General features: G+C 39.8%; 1 long non-coding RNA gene across 12 annotated transcripts in view; it reads right to left on the bottom strand.

The window, feature by feature from the left end:
• The window catches only part of LOC123387001, a 319,566-nt gene that overhangs the window by 163,680 nt on the left and 135,618 nt on the right, over positions 1–20,268 (bottom strand). For all 12 annotated transcript variants that reach the window (XR_006601307.1, XR_006601305.1, XR_006601306.1 and 9 more), the window contains 2 exons: positions 5,062–5,120; positions 3,668–3,771 (listed from right to left, as the gene is read on the bottom strand). This is a non-coding gene — a long non-coding RNA (uncharacterized LOC123387001). The remainder of the gene's footprint in view (positions 1–3,667; positions 3,772–5,061; positions 5,121–20,268) is intronic.

The raw sequence follows: 20,268 nt of genomic DNA, 5'->3' as shown, positions 1-20,268 counted from the left end.
ATTTAAGAATCAGGTTTGCTCCTTCAGGTTAAAAAGGCCAAGTGTATCTGCCATGAAGTCATTAAGGCTGATCAATTTGCAATGCCAGGAAAAGTAAGCCTGGACAGTGACACCCCCTCAAGAAGGAGGGATGAGCTGGAGACGAGTCAGCTGTAAAGCATGAAGATCGAGGTTCATCAGAAGCAGTAGAAACTAAAGTGGGTGAGAACCAACCACTTGGCTATCAAGAGACACAGATTTTTTTGTCTGTTTTATGTGGAAGCTTCTAAGAAATTAGAAAGCCAAGTAGGTACAGTAAAATAGTTGCACTAGAAAGAAAATGATAACTACTGTTCACACAAATCACATATTGTTCTTTGGCCGCTGTCCTCCTTGGTGCTTGAGGTAAGTGTGGTGGCTTATTTTTTTATTTCTGATTCTGTAACTGAAATAGAAAGATACAAAAGGCTGTGCAACATGGATGCCCCCCCCATACCCAGACCTCAGTGTGCATTCACAGCCACAACTCCTTCCTGCTGTGCTCTCAGTGCTGTCAAGGAGCCTCTTCAATGGTTAAAAATAAAACAGAATAGTTGCGATGAATCAAGATACAAAAACTAGCTAACTTAGACCCTCGTGAACAACTCAAAACCTGGTGCTTTCTAGGCTTTATATCTATCCTGTGTTCTTGGCAAACACACAGTTATTAGCTTACCTTTCCTTGAATAACCATAAGAAGTCTTAAAATCCTGATAACATTTTCTGGGAATTAGAACACTTTCCAGTTGTAAGGACCTATTTTATATTTTTATTTTAGCCAGAGGCTTCCATTGAGGTTAAACAATAACTTTGTTGTTTAACCCTTAAACTGTCCCTGCTCCCCTTTCCCCAGGGGACTTAAAAACAAGACCCAGAAACCAGCCCCAGGTGTGGAGGCCAAGAAAAACAAGGCTGTATCCACCTCAAGTCTAGCCCTGACATAAGTACAGCCATCTTGGCAGAGCAAAAGCTGGCACCTTGCACTGTAAGAGTGGGTTAGCATAAGAATGGCCATCCTGAAGGCCGAGGAGCCATTTTACTGAGCGTCCCTAACCAGCTGACACTGGGTGTGTGACTTGAGATAAGAGGAACTAGCTAAAACCTGAAAAAACAACTTAATCATATACCGCCAGGGCAGTCAGGTGGTGGTGCCACAGGGACCAGATGTTAAAGAAAAACAAATGGTTAACTTGCAGAGATCACAATCCTGCAAGACAGGAGTCTCCCTTGGTTTCCAAATGTCCTAGTGATATACAACAAAGAAGCTGTCTTCTCAATAGCTCAGTTTCCAGGGACAAATGACTCAGTTCCTTGAGGCCTGGTGTCGCCCTCCCCACCATAAAACTGAAGGAGGCTGAGGCAGAAGGAAATGTAAATAAAGTTAAATTTCTTCTAAACTTAAATCTCACTTAACCGCCAGGATGGCACCCGGGTGATGCCGGGGGGGCAAAAAGTTAAACAAAATTAAATTGTCAAAGTTTGGTGCAAGATATATAGGTAGCTATGAAAAAGTGCCTTGAAAATGCTATATAAACCCTTAGCTCTGAGAGCTTGGGGTCCTTGTTGAAACCCGCTGCGCTGGGCAGATACTTGGACCCCAGCTAGCTGGAAATAAACCTCGCTGTGTGACTTGCATTTTCGAGAGTGTTCTCTGTCTGATTGAGGGGTGGTCGACTCCGTACCCTAACACCAGTATTGCATACTATTAAGCCACTGCTATTGGTAGCAATGGAAATTTTGCATTTCCATAAAAAATATTTCCATAACAGCAAGTCCTTACTCCCCACAGTCATGTTTGATTTCTAGAAACTGATACCTGTAATGAAATAAATTATACCTGATAATGGTATCACAACCCCTTGGTGCACATGCTCAAAAGCTGGGTGAAGACCTCAAGCCAATGGCCTGTGTGACTGGTGGTGCTCTGAAGGGGATCATCAGAGTCTCGTTCTACCTGTACCAGCAAATCAACCTGCATTTGCCCTCCCCACTTTACCGTCGTAAAGAAGTGTGTTCAAAATGGGGCACCTGGGTGGCTCAGTGGGTTGAGGGCTCTGCCTTAGGCTCAGGTCACGATCTCAGGGTCCTGGGATCAAGCCCCATATTGGGCTCTCTGCTCAACAGAGAGCCTGCTTCCCCCTTTCTCTCTGCCCGCCTTTCTGCCTACTTGTGCTCTCTCTCTGTGTCACATAAATAAATAAAATATTTTTAAGTTAATTTAAAAAAAAAAGAAGAAGAAGAAGAAGAAGGGTCACCTGGATAGCTCAGTGGGTTAAAGCCTCTGCCTTCAACTCAGGTCATGATCCCAGGGTTCTGGGATGGAGCCCCGAACCAGGCTCTCTGCTCAGCTGGGAGCCTGCTTCCTCTTCTCTCTCTGCCTGCCTCTCTGCCTACTTGTGATCTCTGTCTGTCAAATAAATAAATAAAATCTTAAAAAAAAAAAAAAAGTGTGTTCAAAATGGGTTTGAAATCAACCATGGAATATACTACTTTGCAAAGTCCCTGTTCATAGGTATATTTCCAAACATTATTATCGAGGTAAATGAATGATCTCTCTCTCTCAAAGAATCCTGCTTTTACCTTCATTCATAGATATTTAAAATACTGTCGTTGCAGTACCTCTTCTACAAGTTTGACTTGAAACCTTGGCAGCCATGCCAAGGTCTAGCAATCAAGTATTCGGACTACAGGTGATGATGCATATACAGGGACACCTGGGGGGTTCAGTCGGTTAAGCATCTGCTTTCGGCTCAGGTCATGATCCCAGAGTCCTGGGATCAAGCCCCGCATCAGGGCTCTTTGCTCAGCAGGAGCCTGCTTCTCCCTCTACCTGTCAGCCCCTCCCCTGACAAATAAATAAATAAAAATGTTAATATATATTGCATATACAGGTTTTCTGGGGCTCCATGGATTTAATAATTTTGATAATTTGTTCTGATTCGTTTTGTTGCTGTTTTACCTTCTAGTTCTATGGACTTCTTGTTGATTTCTGCTCAGAGCAAACGGCTTTTTTTGTTAGATATCTTAGCTCTACATCTTCTATGATTTAATATACTAGTTTCTCTTGGTTGTCTGAGCCCTGCAATTTATCAGCATTTTGAGGCTTTTTTTTAAAATCCCAAAAGGACCAAAAGAGATCCAACTCATCCATTCTTAGAGGTTTCTGGATTACATCCCTCTGCTCAGCTCAACATTAGGCATTTCCTTCTGAACTACTTGGTCTACAATATCTTGAGGGAAACTAGGACCATAATTTTACCAACTTATTTTCTCAATTGGATGCATGTTCATTGACTGATTCTTTACCTTCAATTTAGCCATAAATTAACAGTCCTGCCTCCAAAGTCAGTGATGCAATTTTTGTGTACAGTGTGTTAAAATGAGGCACTTTCCAGATCTGTGCTGAGTGCTTAACACACCTCATTATATGATCTGATCATAGACCATCTCCAGAATCCACCCCTCAGTGCCTTCCTACTGTGTTATGCTCCAAATCTCTGTAGCCACTTTTCTTTCCTTTAACAAAGAAATTTCATTCCTGCTCTAGAGTGCCTGAAGCTGCTGTTTCTAGAAATCTCTGCTCCAAAATTTTCCTGACTTGCACCATCCTACAGTTTCAGCCTCAGATGAAATGTCAATGGTGCCTTACCTGATTTATCATTCAGAATGAGTATCCCCATCTCTGCACACACACCACACAAACAAGGAAGTTTCCAGGTGGTTCCCAAGTAGGAGGCAAGAATGACTAGCAGCCTAAGCAGATAAACAGACCATTATTTGTAGGGCCAAAGCTCTGAAAGTTAAACTTTCTCAGAGTTTCAGAAGTTGATATAAAGTTAAAGTCTTAGCTTTTGCATGATATAGTTCTGAAGTGCCTTCTGTAACAGAATGATAATCCATACTATTTTTATGGTTTCATTTTAATTGTTTGCAAAACAGCACTCTATGTGAGAACTTGCAGGAGATGAAGAAGAAATCTGAAACGATTTGCGAAGACACCTTGCCCTGTGCTAATAAGGATACAGCAGATGCTTAATAATACTTGCTGACTGATTACACATGTAGCATATTTAAAAATGACAATGACATTCTCTGACAGGTTATAAAAGTCAACACTGTGGTATGAATTGAGGACTGTGGAAATGAGGTACAGCGACAGAATCTCTCTCTTACTCCACTGCTACCAAGAGTAAGTTATTTTGAAGTCATTCCTTTCTTTTTTCATTAGGGAGCTCTTCCTAAAAGGCAAGAACTTCAGGAGATTGTAGCAAATCCCCACTGGGTTACATATTCAGGCTCTCTTGGGCAAGAAATCCACCCCCAACTTGACCCCACCAATAATGGGACTCCTGAAGCTAACTGTCTATGTGATTTTGCCCTAACTAGGCCAGTCAGGCTTCTTCCAGGTACTTAAATTTCTAATCCAAAAGTTAAAAAACCTGAGAGTGCTGAATATTGTAAGATAAACAGTGGAGTTCTACTTCGGTCCAATATAGGAGTCACTAGCTACAAGTTGATACTTAAAATTAAAATTCAATTGCAATTAATTAAAATCAAGAATTCATTTCCTCAGTTGTGTTAACCACATTTCAAGTGCTCAGTATTATAGGCCATCTCCATCACAGACAATTCTATTAGACAGATTTGTTCTAGAAGAAGACTCAACGAAGACCATCTCACAGACCAAATCTTTTTGTATAAACCATGAGATAAGAAGGGTTTTTTAAAATTTTAAAATAGTTTAAAAAAATTTTATAAGAATATTTTCAGACATGTGAAAATTATGTGAAATTCAAATATCAGAGTTCACAAGCAGTTTTATTGAAACAGAGCCATGCACATTCATTTACATATTACAGATGACTATCTTCATGATACAGTGGCAGAATTAAGTGTGTGCAACAGAGATGAGATGACCAGCAAAGTCTAAAATATTTATTATCTTGTCCTTTATAGAAAAAGTTTGCTAACTCCTGCTCTAGACAGACGTGCTAAGGTCTCAAAGCATTCTGAGAATTTACGAAAAAACCACATAGTACTTACACTGACGTGCTAACGACTTTCAGATCTGTGGGAAGGTTTTTCATCACTGTGATGGAGACCTGAAAGGAGAAAAACAACTGTTAAGAAGTGGTGTTGGAGGGAATAAAAGGGAAAAGTGTCTCCTTCCCCAATATCAACAGGTGCTAGAGCATCGTCATATTATTGCGCTTCCTTCAGTGTATCCAAGCCCCACACTGTCTAAAAAGGAATGGGAAAAAAAAGAAGCCCTCCCTTTTCCCTGATCTAAACCAGGGGCTACTAGATCTCCCTTATGAGAATCCTGCTAAGTCCCCTTTAAGTGAACACAGCACCAACTTTCCCCGCAGCCTCACAGCTAGACACGCAGGCCAGAGCTGATGGGTATAATTAGGCTTCAAACCAGATGTAAGTGCAATCAGGGTGGAAAATATACCACAGCATCCTTGGTGAACTGTGAACTCTTCCCTACACCGAAAGGAGGCACACCAGTTATGTGTGAGTGTTTCTTGAAAAGATGTCATTACATCAGGGTAATCACAAGTCAAGAAATGTCCAGGGTCATGCACCTTGTATGAGTTCTACTTCACTGGGCCTTGCCATAAAGTGACAGAAGAAAAAGAATCCCAGGCAGAAGAATACAAGAGATCAAGACACAATTCCTGAAATGGGTACAGATATGAAAGTGTCCAGGGGCTCAGAAGAAAGGCTGAGCTTCATGGAAATTCTGGGTCACTTGCTGTGACAAGTAATTCTCAACTCAGGACTCACAATATGAGACCCCGGAGATTCTTCTCTCTAATAATGAGCCTGACAAATCACATTTCATTTTTTCAAGGAAGTGCCAGGTAATCATTTTGCCTCTGGCTCTAATATAATCACTATGGGAAAGTGGGTTAGAGCACCAACATGACATCAGATGACCTGAATTTGAATCCTGTCCCCACCACTTAGTAGCGGCCTCATTTATCTCAATTGTAAAATGAGATACCTATTTATGAATTTGTTTGGATGAATAACCAAGATATAGTTCAAGTGAAAGTGCTTACCACTGAAATAGGCAAGAGCAGTAAATATGGATGCTTATTTGGAAGATATCGCTAATGGCCTAGCCAATGCCAATCACTGCCACCACCCTCTTCGCAGATTCCTGAGAATATTCGGTCACTGTCTAAATCTAAGCAATAGGTCATGATCTGTTTAAATCCAATTTGACATCCTTGTGCCCCACTTTCCTAGCTCCCCTTGCAGTAGGGCTTGTCAGGTGTCCATTCCAATTCTAGCCAATGAGAGCTTACTAAAAAGTGCCCGGATGAAGGATGGGCTGGGGGTGGGGAGAGGTAGGTCTGGGAAAGCTTTGGTTTTCTCAGACGGAGAGGGGCACGAATGAAGTAACACATATGAAGAAAAGGCCACAAGAATTTCAGAGTCACCACAGTAACACCCCCACCCCCAGTCACTAGACCAATAATCAATATTCTAGACTCCCCGTGCTGTGAGAAAAATAAACCCTACCTATTAGGCATCTTCTAACGTTCACCCATTCTTAAAAATGGATTAGATAAAATAAAGGTACCCAAAGTGCACTGATTAATTTTTTTTTTAATTTCCCTAGAAATTAAAAACAGGAAAAGGAGTAGAAAGTGTCAACTAGGGTTTCTGTCCCTTGCAATTACCTCCTAGGGGGTTTGTCCAAGTCCTGATCCTCTCCTACTCCATTAGCAATCTACAATGCCATGGAGAGGTCATCATGGATAACACAAGTAGCCACACTTCCCTCTGACTGAAACCATCTAATGCTCCTGGGAGACAGACACAAAGACAATAAAAAGTAGCTGACACTTTTCGAGTACTTACCATATGCAAGGGACAGTTCTAAGACTGTTATACATATTGACTCACCTAACACAATTATCCATTGACATCAGTGCAATTACTAAATCTCATTTTAGAAAATGGAGACACTGAAGCACAGAAGAGTTGAGCAACGTGCCTACGGGACCACAGCCAAAAGATGATGGAACCAGGATCCAGACTCCAGTAATATTTAAGCAGTACATGTTAGCACCTCTCCCTCTGAGGTGGCAATAAGCCTGAGGTTCAGCAAGGTAAGGAATTAGAAGGATCTGGTGAACTGATCTGGCAGACCTTTGGAGAACACCCATCTCTTATTTTGCCAAATCATCTTTACCAAGCTCTGATGAAGAGATGAACCTAAGGGGAGAGGAAGTTCCCAGAAGAGAGCTATAAACGTAGCAATCCAGAATTTCGTTGGTAGGATGCCATTAATCCCCTCCTGTATCAGCGCTCAGGGGGTCAGGATGTAGCAAGTACTCTCCCTATTCCCTTGACCCCAACACCAAGCTGACATTTGTCCAGCATAATATCCATGCATCATCTCAACACCTAACCTGGGGAACTGCCCTCGCGCTGCTAAAGCAACAGTCTCGAGGAAGGGTGATCTAAAGCTCGTGTAATTTGACAAAGGCCTATTACAGGGAAGCAGAGACACAATGCTTTGTTTTGAGCTAAGCTGTCCTGTTTGGGGTGACTAACTCAGCTGAACAAGACAACTGTAACATTTTCTTTTCATATCATACCTGAAGTGCATTATGTATAATATCATTTTAAGAGAAAGAAATAGTTTAAATGACCAGTAAAAGCACCTTTTGTTTCTACTGGTTCTGTTTCTACTGTCACATTTCTTATAGAACCCGAATTCATGTTTGCTTCTGTACTCATTTGTTTAAGATACAAATGACTGAGTTCTTGCAATGTGACAGGCAAAATGCAAAATCATATTAACAAAGCAAGATATGTGCCCCATATCCCTTCTATTTCTTTCTAGAGGCTTTAGGAGTGGAAACTATATTTTATGCTGGTACATTCATGTATCTTTTATTTGCCTGTACCCATGAAACAGAACCTTGAATTCTGATAAGCATGATGGAGGCAGAGTACAGATAGGCAGCTCTTCTGGAGAGGGCCTATTTGGAAAGTGATTAGCATTTGAATTGGGAAATGATTGATGACTGAGGACAATAAAATGTTTAAGGCAGGGGTTCCAAAAAAGGAAGCCTGACTTTTAAAGCATTTGATAAACGCCTGACAGATTTTACCTCACAGATCCATTCTTTGTTATTCTAAAACATCTATTCCTTCCATGATTCCATGCCATCCTAAAACAGTCTACTGCCCCCAGGGATGGATGGACACACACACACACACACACACACACACCTTCAAACAAGAACTGTCACCATCCATCCTCACCCATTCCCTAAAAAACATAGATTTAGGAAATGAAAAACTCTTTTCTCCTCACATACACACACAAAACAAGTCTGCTGAATTCACATCATCACAAAATTGCCTGTTTTGATGGGTGGTAATTGTTCTGAAGGAAACGGTCTGTCTGTATTTTATTGATCATCTTAAAGGAGCCCAGGAACCTACAGAATTTAGCTACTTTTTCAGGAACAGAAATAGGTCCTAATTTTGCAAATTATAAAAGGCCACATGAGGGCTATTTTTAAGGGGAAAAAAAAACCACATTGCATACCTTTTAAAAAGGGAGACACAATCCAAGGTTACATTTAAACTAGATAAAAACAAAGAAATGAAACTCAGATCACCTTTTTTAAAAGAGAGAGAGGACAAGCAGGGAGGCTGGCAGAGAGAGAGGGAGATGCAGACTCCCCGTTGAACAGGAACCCACAAAATAGACATTAATGCCATGATCCCATGATCCCTTGATCGTGACCTGAGTCAAAGGTAGACGCTTAACCTCCTGAGCCACCCAGGCAGCCTACCCTCCTTTCTTTGATATCAAGAAAAGGAAAGGAGTCTAGGGCCACGAAGAGCACAATTACCTCCCTAGCCTGGAAGGACAACACAAAATGAGATGTGAAGAGACCATTTGGCAAGTCAGTACATTAGTTTATCTTTAATCTGGGATGAATGTGAACATTGTCTTCACCGCAGCTCTGTGACCCTTACTTGGTCGGAAAGCTTCATGATCAGGGATCACTTTCCCAAATGACAATGTAAACTGTTTTTTATATCAACTCATTAGATTCTCTCCAGCCCTCATGGAAATGAAGGAGGCAATTCAGGAAGAAAGCTATAGGTGGTTACACGGTTCACCTCTCCTCCAGATTTACAACAATTGCTTTGTGTTTAGGCTTTCAACCCCTTTTGGCACTGCCACTTGCCAGAAATCCTTAATAAAGCTGAAGAGAAGCAAAACTGTCAGCTGCAATAGAAGGCCACAACAGATGAATAATATATTTCCAAATTAATTGAGTATGAACAGTTGGCCATGTCTGCCAGGTTTATTTTATTGTATGATTTGCAGGCTAATAATGAAGACTGAGTTCTTAATTATAAGATTTGCATTCCTCCACTCCATCATAAAGGCTCATACAAAAGCTGTTTTTTCCTTTAATGAAATGAGGATTTGAATGCATGATGGGGAAGGAATGAGGTTGGCAAACCTAAAGATTTCCTAACTAGAATTTAAGGTCTAGAGGTCCATCTCAAGTTACCAAAATGATCAGTAATAAAATTCAGCTCCTGGTCTCACAATTCTAGACATTCCATTTTTTGCACTATGGGCAGGAAAGAAAATGTGGTATACTTTTTTTTTTTTAAATATATGAAGAAACCATGTTGGAAGAAGATGATGGAGTAGGAGGGCCCTAAGCTCACCGTGTCCCTTTGATACAACTAGATAACAGCCACATCAGGGTAAATAACCCAGAAAACAACCCAAAGACTACCAGAACACACTCTCGGCAGCTAAATGGAGAGAAGAGGCCACATCCAAAAAGGGCAAACAAGGTCAGGACATAAAGGGACCTGTGGGATCATCCACAGGAGGGAGGGACACCACAGGAGTCAAGAAAGAAAAGAAACAGACATTAATGCCACGTACGCAAGGCATGGGGAATCTCCACAACATTTGGCTTTGAAAACCCGTGGGGCATAACTTCAAGAGTTCTTACAGTCAGCAGGTCTACACACCTGGAACTTTATAAATCAGCAGGTTTGGTTCTGGGAAAGCCAGGAGAGTGACAGGAAACTGAGTCCTTGCCCTTAAAAAGGCAGTCCTGCAGACAAGCAGTGGTTTGAAAAATGCCTGAGGTGCCTCAAAAGGAGATTTGTTTACCAATCTCAGAGTCTGTGCTGGAGGGGCAGGATCCCTGGGAAAGTTCTCCAGGAACAAAAGAGCTGGCGGGTGCCATTTCCCTCTCCCAGCCCCCAGCCTGGACACATGGACGCACCTTCAGGAACCAGGACAGGGCCAACCTTCACTACTTAACTTGCTAACAGCACACCCCACCACACATTCTCCAGCAGACATGCCCCCCTCTAGCCAGACCTCAGCTCCTCTCCCACTGCACAGCTGTGCAAACCTTGCTAACCACCTGTGCCCCGCCTCAGCCTCCTCTCACACACCTGACTCCTCCAACATTTCTGTGATGCGGCAAAAGTGGCTCTAAGAGGAAAGTTTACGGCAACACCAGCCTCCCTGAAGAAGCAAGAAAAATCTCATATAAACAACTTAACCTTACCTTAAAGGAGCTAGAGAAAGAACAACAAATAAGCCCAAATCCAGTAGAAGGAAGGAACTAATAAACATTAGAGGGGAAATAAACAAAATAGGAAATTTAAAAAAAAAAAAAAAAGATGTAATGAAGCCAGGTGCTGGTTCTTTGAAAAGATCCACAAAAATGATCAATTTTTAGCCAAATTCATCAAAAAGAGAGAGGCAATGCAAATAAACAAAATCAGAAATGAAAGAGGGAGAGAAAACAACCAAAACCACAGAAATACAAAAGATTGTAAGAGAATATTGTGAAAAATTATATGCCAACAAATTGCACAACCTAGAAGAAAAGTATAAATTCCTAGAAACATATACCTTCCCAAAACTAAGTCAGAAATAAATAGAAAATCTGAAAATACTGATTACCAGCAACAAAACTGAACCACTAATCAAAAAACTCCCAACAAAAAGTCCCTGGCTTCTCAGGTGAATTCTACCAAACATTTAAAGAGTTAATAACTATTCTTGACAAACTCCTCTAAAAAAGATAGAAGAGGGGAAAAAAGCTTCCAAAATCATTTTACAAGGCCAGCATTACCCTGATACCAAAACTACATAAAAACACTATGACAAAAAAAAAAAGAGAGAGCATTGTAGGTCAATCCCTCTGATGAACACAGATACAAAAATCCTCAATAAAATACTAGCAAACCAAATAGAACAATACATTAAAAACATCATTCACGAAGATCAAGTGAGGTTTATTCCTGGGATGCAACGTTTGTTCAGTATTTGCAAATCAGTTAACAGGATACATCGCATCAAAAAGAGAAAGAGCAACAACCATATGATCATCTCAAGATGCAGAAAAAGGATGTGATGAAGTACGATATCCATTCACCTTCAACAAATTAGGTTTTGAGGGAGCATATATGAAACTTACAGCTAACCTCATACTCAATGGGGAAAACCTGTCAGCTCTAACAACAAAAAGAAATAAAAAGCATCCAAAATGGTAAGGAAGAAGTAAAATTTCCACTATTTGCACATTACATGATACTCTATATAGAAGTGGCGGGGGGGTGGGAGGTTGGGGGAACCAGGTGGTGGGTATTAGAGAGGGCATGGATTGCATGGAGCACTGGGTGTGGTGCAAAAATAATGAATACTGTTATGCTGAAAATAAATAAAAGAAAAAAAAGTAAAAAAAAAAAAAAAGAAAAGGAAGAAAACAGTACAGACTCCACCAAAAACCTACTAAACTAATGAATGAATTCAGTGAGGTCCCAGAATACAAAAATCAATATACAGCAAGTCATTGCATTTTATACACCAATAATTAAGTAGCAGAAAGAGAAACTAAGAAAACCGCCCCACTTATAATTGTACCAAAAATAGTAAAATACCCAGGAATAAACTTACCAAGGAGGTGAAAGACCTGTACTCTGAAAACTATAAAACACCGAAGAAAGAAACTGAAGATAACACAAACAAATGGAAAGATATTCCATGCTGATGGACTGGAAGAACAAGTATTGTTAACATGTCCACAATTCCCAAAGCAATCCAAAGATCTGATGCAATTCCTATCAAAACACCAACAGCCTTTTTCATAAATTTAGAACAAATAATCCAAAAGTTTGCCTAGAAATATGAAACAACCCAAATAGCCAAAGTAGTCTTGAAAAAGAACAAAAAAGTAGAGGTATCACAACCCAAGATTTTAAGATATACAGCAAAGCTGTAGTATCCACAACAATACGTTTGGGGCACAAAAATCAACACATAGATCAACATACTAGAAAGCTCAGAAATAAACCCACAATTATATGGTCAAATAATCTTCAACAAAGGAGGCAAGAATATGCAATGGGGAAAAAACAGCCTCTTCAACAAATGGTGTTGAGAAAACCAGACAGCTATATGTGAAAGAATGAAACTGGACCACTTTCTTACACCATACACAAAAATAAATTCAAAATGGATTAAGGACTTAAATGTGAGAATGGAAACCATAAAAATCCTAGAAGAGAGCACGGGCAATAATGTCTCTGATATCAGCCACAGCAACATTTTTCTAGATATGTGACCTGAGGCAAGGAAACAAAAGCAAAAATAAACTATGAGAACTACACCAAAATAAAAAGCTTCTATACAGCAAAGGACACAATCAACAAAACTAAAAGAAACAATTGAATGGGAGAGGATATTTTCCAATGACATATCCCATAAAGGGTTAGTATCCAAAATATATAAAGAACTTATACAACTCAACACCAAAAAACCAAATAATCCAATTAAAATGTGCACAGAAGACATAAACTGACTTTTCTCCAAAGAACACACCCAGACAGCCCACATGAAAAGATGCTCAACATTACTCATCATCAGGGAAATCAAAATCACAATGAGATATCACCTCACACCTGTCAGAATGGGTAAAATAAAAAACACAAGAAACAACAAATATTGACAGGTTGCAGAGAGAAAGGAACCTTCATGCACTGTTGGTGGAAAAGCAAACTAACTGGTGCAGCCACTGTGGAAGACAGTATGGAGGGTCCTCAAAAAACTAAAAATAGAGCTACCCTATGATCTAACAATTCCACTACCAGCTATTTACCCAAAGAATACAAAAACGGTAATTGGAAAAGATATATACACCCCTATGTTTATTGCAGCATTATTTACAGTAGCCAAATTATGGGAGCAGCCCAAGTGTCCACTGATAAATGTATGGATAAAGAAGATGTGGTATATATACATGATGGGAAATTATTATAGCATAAAATGTCTGAAACATGGATGGATCTAGAGAGTATAATGCTAAGTGAAATAAGTCAGCCAGAAAAAGACAGATACCCTATGATTTCACTCACATGTGGAATTTAAGAAACAAAACAAATGAACAAGTAATTTTAAAAAAGAGAGCCAAACCAAAAAACAGATTCTTAACTACAAACTGATGGTTACTGGAGGGGTGGTGGGTGGGGGAATGGGTGAAAGAGGTGAAGGATTAAGGAAACATTCATTACAATGAGCACTGGATAACATGTAGAATTGTTGAGTCACCATATTGTACATCTGAGACTAATATAACACTATTCATTAACTATATTGGAATTAAAATATAAGGAAAGAAATCTATGTTATCTTGCCATCACTTGAGATAGGCACTGAGTCATTTTATGATATGGATTCTAGTTTGAGTTACATCCCAAATGGAAGCGATTCATCAGTTAGGAGATGACAGGATGAGAACCAGGGATACTTCCCGAACTCCAGAACAAAATGGACCTAACAGGTTCATAGCTAAAGAGAATTCCAAGTGCTAATCTTGAAAGCCCTTTGATGAAACATGCTGAGCAACAGCATACACATCCATCACCAGCGCTGACTCAGTAGGGCACAAGCTACAGCCTGACACAAATGTGTGGGGTAGACCAGTTGTGGTAAACCAAAGTAAATATTGGCTACTGCCAATGTTTTAGAAAGATACAAAGGGAAAGACGACACAACTTGCTCCTGGAAAGTGGATTTCTTTGGAACAGAGAACTGGAGAGAGGCCACCACACAAAAAGGTTCTTGAGGAGAGAAGAAATTGGAGTTTGTGAAAGGTCTGGATTTTAAACTTTAGGTACTGATTAAAGGGAAAGGTTGAGTGGAGAGCGAGAATCCATATCCTTCAAAGTGACTGAGAAACAAGAAGACTGGACTATGCATTCAGTGGTTCTCAAACATGAACATGCATCAGAATCTCTGGGCCCCACTATTACGAGGCCCAAGAGGAGGCTCAAGGGTGCACATACCTAACAATTTTCCAGGTGATGCTGAAGCCACTGGTCTGAAAGCCACACTCTGTGAGAACCACTGACCTACATCAGGGTTTCTCAGTCTCAGCATTACTGACTTTTGGGGTCCAGATAAGTCTTGTTGTGGGGGACTGTCCTGTGCATTGAAGGATGTTCACCAGCATCTCTGGTCTTTACCCACTAGTTGCTAGTAGAAACCCCCACACATGTGATAGCCAAAATGTCTCCAAACATTGTCAAATGTCCCACAGGGGGAAACCTGCCCATTGAGAACCACTGATCCAGACGGATCACATAAGAATAACTTTTTTTTTAATCTCTGAATGCAAATTTTTCTAATTATTTTAAAGTGAGGAGGTTTACCCTGCTCTAATTTTTATTTTTCTAAAAATCTATTTGGTAACTGTAAATAATCCTTTTACTTAAAGGTCAGGTGGGGAGATGGCACAAATTTTTCAGACTAAGAAAGAAAGATTGATGTCTCAGGCCTGATTTATTAGGCTACAGAGGATACAAAGCAACCTTTTGCTACTCATTCTATGACATACAATCTTTCCCTAAATCTCATATTTGGATATGATTGAGGTGTATTCCTTAAGGTGCTTTCAAATTCAAATATTTTACCCAACCTAGAGTAATCACTATAGAATAGATTCCGGAGTTACCCTGAAGCAGGAAAATGATGCTCAACACAATCATGACAAAAGAGAATTCACATACTTTAAAAAAAATCCCAGAGGGACACCTGAATGGCTCAGTCAGTTAAGTGTCTGCCTTCAGCTCAGGTCATGATCCCAGGGTCCTGGAATCAAGTCCTACATCAGGCTCCTTGCCCAGGGGGAAGCTGCTGCTCCCCCTGCTTGTGCTTGTGCTCATGTGCTCTCTCTCTCTCTCTCTCTCTCTGACAAATAAATAAATAAAAATTTTAAAAAATAATAATAATAAATCCCAGAATGAAAGAATATCAAAGGCAGGTTAAATGTTTAGGAGAGAAATAAGGCACACTGACACTAAAAGCAAATATCATGCAATAGTTCATACACAAAACTCTTTAAAAAAATAAATCAAATGTAACCATAAGTCTTTGGGGTAGAGACACTACTAAACACATAAAAAACTCCAAATAAACTGCCCTAGAGTAATGCAGTGTGCAAATATTTCTTCTTTAGAGTGTATATAAATGTTGTTCATTTAATATTAAATTTAACTTCATGGATTAAAAAGATTATGGTTAAAAAGGGCACCAAAAGTCATTCCAACAGCACACAAGCCAGTGAGTGGCAAGCAAGATTTTCTCTCCATCACTGTATCCTTCCTAGCACAAACTTCTGATTTTGTTCAGTAGAAGGAACTAATAAGTTTGTCAATATGTTCTGGTCTTAGCATACATATTATGCTATAGGTAACTGTTATAATACAAATCCCATTTCTAATTCAATATATTTCCAATCATACCTCTTTTTTTCTTTACTCCAGAGCACTCCTATTTCATAGTTTGCTCTATTTTCTATTATTTGTTTGGTCTGCTCAGTGTAAATGAACATATTCAAGCCAGACATAGAAATGTCCAGCAAACATATCAAGCCCAGGTTTCAAGAGATGCTCTAGAGACTTGATGTGTACCTCTAAACGTAATGTGGTGAATTTTAAAGAGGAAAACTTGGGAGACAAATTTTAATTTTTTCCCCCTGTATATACAGATTGGCCACAAGGCCCAGAAAGAGTGGTAGAGTAGAAGAGTGAGCAGTATGCAGAAGAAATGTGTCAGAACCTTGAAGAAGGATAAGAAGCCATAGAATTTACCTCCTAATTACATATGTACCATATTCAACAAGTCCAGTGTATAGAATATGGCTTGAATGCTTTTTGGTCTTTGAGCGCAGAATGATAGTTCTAAGGGATGTTAGCAGATATTAGGTAAATAAAATAAATAAAACAATTTTATTTTCCCATGGTATTAACCATTGGATTAAACCAATTTAAACATATTTCTTTACTGCACACCTTTCCAGACCTTTAGCATCTCAATGTTGTTTTTGCCCTTCAAAAGCAATACACGTTATGTAAAAATTCCCCAAATCATTTTCTCATGAACCTCCCTTTGTTGTTGTTGTTGTTTTTAATTTTATTTATTTATTTGAGAGCGAGACAGTGAGAGAGTGCATGGGAAGGGAGAAGATCAGAGGGAGAAGCAGACTCCCAGTAGAGCAGGTGCCTGATGCGGGACTGGATCCCAGGACTCTGGGATCATGACCTGAGCTGAAGGCAACCACTTAACCCAACTGAGCCACCCAGGTTCCCCATGAACCTCCCTTTGAACACAACAACGCATCTTGGGAGAGCACATACCAGCAGAACACAGCCTGGAAAACACTGAAGGGCGTATCTTTGACTGCATTTTATATTTCACTGCCATTTTCACTTTGGGGACAAAGAATGACAATAGTACATGTAGCGTTCAGTAAATATTAGCTCCTATCTTTCTTCTTTTGTCCACCTAGGATTTCATCCCTGGCCTTATCCCAATACTCTTGGGCGTACAACATTAGTGCTGAAGAAAGTAAGAATTTTGTCTGTGTAAGGCTTTCTGAATTGGACCCAGAGGTTTTTTAACAGCTTTAGTCAATTACTTGTTCCTCAAAGCCTGGGGCATCACACGGAAATTGTTTAATTGAGTTGAAAAAGGTTATTTACAGTATTTTCCACATAACTGACTTTTTCAGCCAACTGATTTGCATATAGTACAGCATTGCTAATTTATACTAATGACTGAAAGAACACTGGAGATTACAACTTTAAGATTTAGCAAGTACAGTAAGTGAAAGCATGAAATTAAAAGCAATTAGAGCTGTCTCATCACAAAGGACTTGATTTGTCTGTGCTTATTATTTACGGTAGTGATTTATAATATGCTATCATTTATTTTGTAACGAAACCTTCATGATGTGACATGTTACTATCAGCCTACAAGAAAGATGGACAAAGCTGCCAGAAAGTTGGTAAAGCTTGTCAGCTTTCCTGATGGACCCATTCATTCTCTCAGCGTTTGCTGTATTATGTTCCTGCCCTGTGCAAAGTACCTTTAAGCACAATTTTAATGGCTCTGGTCTATTACTATAAGACTAACAGACCTTCACTGGAACCTCAAAAGCATTGAAAATACAGAAAAGAAAACAGAAAAAGAGCACCAATAACCCCATCTCCTAAAGATGACCACTGCTAACGTTGCTATGTTTACTTCCACTATTTTCCTACTCACATATGTGAGGAAAATGTGAAGTATGTAAATATGTTTGCTTAACTGACATCATATTTTATTTTTAATTTTCTGTTCTGGTTTTTCACTTAGCTGTTGATGAGGACCTACCAAATCATTCACATAATTATTGCTGCATATTTAAAGTGAATCTTAAAGTCATTTATGTCAGCCCAATTAATACTTAAAAATAAGCCGTTGTTAGTTCTAATTATTTGAAAATAAAGAAAAATCTTTCCTATAGTCTAAACTGGTTTTGCATCATTAGAAGTATGGCATGTGTGTATTTTTCTGAAGAGCTGAAATTAACTCAATTTGGAAGACTAGGTGAATTCAACTCAAACGCAGCCTTAGTCACGCTTGGTACAAACACTCTCCATGTGAGCCATGTCAGGGAAACAGGAATGAGCACTGGCTCAGTCCTTACTTCCCCTTCCCATGAAATTGGGCTTCCTCAGTCATGAGCTGCATGATAATTTCCATAGTCAATTTCAACCCACTTCTATTGCGAGGAACCTCCATTAGAAGTTCCAGAAAAATAAGTCTTATTTCATTGCTACTATTTCTACTTCACAGGTGAATTAATTACAGCACTAAATGGCAAGTGACCTTTATAGGACTACCTAGGAATTGATTTTCTTGACACTGCTAAGGGTTGTGCGTTTTGTTTTACTTTGTTTTTAATCCTAGATGTCCTACACACTCTCAAATGAAGACTAAAGTTGTGCCTGAAGGAAACAGATGCGGTGCAGTCATTCCCAATTGCACCTATAGCCACCACACGAGAATAATTGGCATTAATTAATGTGTTTAATGGCTTTAAGCTGACTATGCATTTGCACAACTCCCTAAAAGCTTCCTAGCAGCATCCTTTGAAGTGCCCCTAACAATCTCTTAGAAAGTCCCTTAGAAGTTCTTCAGTCACCCTGCTAGAAATATTTTGCCCAGTGCAATGAAAGCACATTCGTGTTTCTGGAATCCACAAGTCCCATCTTTCCTATGCTCAATGCCACAAATCACCTCAAGCCTGCTCACAGTAGGTTCTCAATAAATATGCACAATCACATATTCTGAGAGGAAATTTAAATGGCTACTGAGTTCTTTTCATCTCCAAAATTGACGATTTACAGTCTTTTCATGTATATTCCCTGGAAAGTTGCTACAGTCTTGTAATTTCTACTGTAAATCTGAGGCATTCAGAGTTCATAAAAGAGAAGCAAGAAGTTCTTTGTTCCATTTCTTCTGGTTCATAAATTAATCTCTTTAGTGTGTGTTCAGATATTCAGGCAAGTTAAATTCCTTTGTGATACCCAGGAAATAATATAATAGGGGTAATGCAGAGAGTTCCTCCTCAGGGAAGGAAAGTTCGCCCTTAGTGGTCCTGCTCTGTACCTACCTTGGGCTGGCAATTTTACATTTCCTACAGAGCCCCACAGCGACTTACAGTGGAGAGAAAGGAAAGCCAGGAGGTGTTAAGTCCAGGATCCGCCCTGATCCTTCATCTATCTGACTTCAAGCTATAGTCTGTCTACTTCAACATGGACTATTTAGCAATCACTGCATAACCCAATAGATTCCCAGTGCCACAGTCTATGCCATGTGACCATGAGGTCCAAAGATTTGGCCACAAAGGAGACCCAGGTGGTTCCCCGGTCCCTAATAAGTACATTCTAGAACTCATGTTGCTTTGCATGAATGCGAGATGTAGATAAGGTCTGGAGCCTTTTCTATTCATTTGTTAATGCACCAGAGAGGGTGCTAACAGTGTGGTATACTTTTGTAAAATCTCTGAAAAAATATCTTGCAGTCTTCCAAATGAAAAATGCTGGGCCAGGGATCCCTAAAAGTCCCTCCACAGTATCTGATGACTCTCTCCATCAAAGAATCAGTTCAGACCAGGACTAGGTAGGCTCAAATCCCAAGTGCCCCAATATCATCCAAGTCTATAACTGCACAGCTAGGGCAGCAAGTTTCCTAGAATCATTTATTCATTCAACATTTGAGCATCCACTTTATGCCTGGTTCAATGGTAGGCACTCTGGATACTCTGTCAGCGAACCAAGCAAAAGAAGATTCTAGCCCTGGAGGAGCTTACCTCTGGCAAGATAGAGACAAGACAATCAGAGAAAGACAACTATCATATGATCTCCCTGATATGAGGAAGTAGAGATGCAACCTGGGGGGTTTGAGGGGTTTTGGGAAAAGAATAAATGAAACAAGATGGGATCAGGAGGGAGACAAACCATAAGAGACTCTTAATGTCACAAAACAAACTGAGGGGGCCGGGGGGGGAGGGGGGTTGGGAGAGGGTGGTGGGGTTATGGACATTGGAGAGGGTATGTGCTATGGTGAGTGCTGTGAAGTGCGTAAACCTGGCGATTCGTAGACCTGTACCCCTGAGGCTAATAATACATTATATGTTTATAAAAAAGTTTAAAAATTTAAAAAAAAAAGATAGAGACAAGAAACAATAAAATACAAAAAAGAAACATATTATGCATCATATATCAGAAAGTGATAAGGGCCAGGGAGAAATATCCAGTATTACAAGGGGATCTGGGTATGTAGGGGTGGCATAGTTTATAATTTTAAATAGCACAATTTTAAATAGG

The sequence above is a fragment of the Mustela putorius genome, unplaced genomic scaffold (assembly GCF_011764305.1).
Source record: "Mustela putorius furo isolate JIRA1106 unplaced genomic scaffold, ASM1176430v1.1 tig00003845_pilon_pilon_pilon, whole genome shotgun sequence".
NCBI classification, from domain to species: Eukaryota; Metazoa; Chordata; class Mammalia; order Carnivora; family Mustelidae; genus Mustela; species Mustela putorius.
Note: the sequence above shows the minus strand (reverse complement) of the source record. Positions and strands in the feature narration are given on the sequence as shown.